We start from the raw sequence: 2,500 nt of genomic DNA on the forward strand, positions 1-2,500 counted from the left end.
AAGACCGAGGCATCCAAAAAATTTTTTTTTTTTTTTCTCCGATATACCAAAGCAAGAACAAGAAGACCGAGGCATCAAAATTTTTTTTTTTTTTTTTTTTTTTTTTTTTTTTTTTTCGATAAATCCAACCGAGAACAAGAAGACCGAGGCATCCAAAATTTTTTTTTTTTTTTTTTCTTTCCCATATACCAGAGAAAGAACATGAAGACCGAGGCAACCAACAAAAAATAATTTTTTTTTTCTCTTTCCCGGAATTTTTTTTTTTTTTTTTCGAAATAGCCGAGAAAGAATATGAAGACCGAGGCATCCAACAAAAAAATTTTTTTTTTTTTTTTTCCTAATCTACCCAAGCAAAACAAATAGAAGACCGAGGCATCCAAAAAAATTTTTTTTTTTTTTTTTTTTTTTCGAAAAATTTTTTTTCACAAAAACTTTTTTTTTTTTTTTTTCCCCAAAAAATTTTTTTTTTCGTTCCAAGCTAACCAAGACATCTACTATTCACTAGTAGAGCAATCGAGACTGCAAAGCAAGCAATGGCCTTACTTGCAGCTCTTGGTGCTGAGAACTCCCCCCCCCCTATAGTAGTCTTAAGTAAAACCACAGCTCTGACAGGAGTAGATATTGCATGCGAGCGAGGAGTCGTAATGGGCAAAATTGACTCGGGGGACCTCCAAATCGAATTCCGTTTCGAGCAAAACACTTCTTAGGCTTCAAGGAAGCTCCCATAAAATTTCCAAACCCAAACTCCAAACTTCATTTTTTAGCCTACAATGCCCACGTGCACGCCGGTGTGCACGCAGGGGTGCTTGAGCATGCGGGAGAGGAGCCATAATGGGCAACATTGACTCGGGGGACCTCCAAATCGAAATCCGTCTCGAGCAAAACACTTCTTAAGCTTCTAGGAAGCTCCCATAAAACTTCCAAACCCAAACTCCAAACTTTATTTTTTAGCATACAATGCCCACGTGCACGCCGGGGTGCTTGAGCGTGCGGGCGAGGAGCCATAATGGGCAACATTGACTCGGGGGACCTCCAAATCGAAATCCGTCTCGAGCAAAACACTTCTTAAGCTTCAAGGAAGCTCCCATAAAACTTCCAAACCCAAACTCCAAACTTTATTTTTTAGCATACAATGCCCACGTGCACGCAGGGGTGCTTGAGCATGCGGGAGAGGAGCCATAATGGGCAACATTGACTCGGGGGACCTCCAAATCGAAATCCGTCTCGAGCAAAACACTTCTTAAGCTTCTAGGAAGCTCCCATAAAATTTTCAAACCCAAACTCCAAACTTCATTTTTTAGCATACGATGCCCACGTGCACGCCGGGGTGCACGAGCGTGCGGGCGAGGAGTCGTAATGGGCAAAATTAACTCGGGGGACCTCCAAATCGAAATCCGTCTCGAGCAAAGCATTTCTTAGGCTTCTAGGAAGTTCCCGTAAAATTTTCAAACCCAAACTCCAAACTTCATTTTTTAGCACACAATGCCCACGTGCACGCGGGGGTGCTTAAGCGTGCGGGCGAGGAGTCATAATGGGCAAAATTAACTCGGGGGACCTCCAAATCGAAATCCGTCTCGAGCAAAGCACTTCTTAGGCTTCTAGGAAGCTCCCATAAAATTTCCAAACCCAAACTCCAAACTTCATTTTTTAGCATACGATGCCCCCGTGCACGCGGGGGTGCTTGAGCGTGCGGGGGAGGAGTCATAATGGGCAAAACTAACTCGGGGGATCTCCAAATCAAAATCCGTCTCGAGCAAAGCAGTTCTTAGGCTTCTAGGAAGCTCCCATAAAATTTCCGAACCCAAACTCCAAACTTCATTTTTTAGCATACTATGCCCACGTGCACGCCGGGGTGCACGAGCGTGCGGGCGAGGAGTCGTAATGGGCAAAATTAACTCGGGGGACCTCCAAATCGAAATCCGTCTCGAGCAAAGCATTTCTTAGGCTTCTAGGAAGTTCCCGTAAAATTTTCAAACCCAAACTCCAAACTTCATTTTTTAGCATACGATGCCCACGTGCGCGCCGGTGTGCACGTCGGGGTGCACGAGCGTGCGGGCGAGGAGCCGTAATTGGCAAAATTAACACGGCGGACCTCCAAATCGAAATCCGTCTCGAGCAAAGCATTTCTTAGGCTTCTAGGAAGTTCCCGTAAAATTTTCAAACCCAAACTCCAAACTTCATTTTTTAGCATACGATGCCCACGTGCACGCCGGTGTGCACGAGCATGCGGGCGAGGAGTCATAAAGGGCAAACTTAACTCGGGGGACCTCCAAATCGAAATCCGTCTCGAGCAAAGCATTTCTTAGGCTTCTAGGAAGCTCCCATAAAATTTTCAAACCCAAACTCCAAACTTCATTTTTTAGCACACAATGCCCACGTGCACGCGGGGGTGCTTAAGCGTGCGGGCGAGGAGTCATAATGGGCAAAATTAACTCGGGGGACCTCCAAATCGAAATCCGTCTCGAGCAAAGCACTTCTTAGGCTTCTAGGAAGCTCCCAT

Source organism: Cornus florida, unplaced genomic scaffold (assembly GCF_030987335.1).
Source record: "Cornus florida cultivar Cherokee Brave unplaced genomic scaffold, ASM3098733v1 CherokeeBrave_3.0.0_Hap2_scaffold_28, whole genome shotgun sequence".
Taxonomy (NCBI): domain Eukaryota; kingdom Viridiplantae; phylum Streptophyta; class Magnoliopsida; order Cornales; family Cornaceae; genus Cornus; species Cornus florida.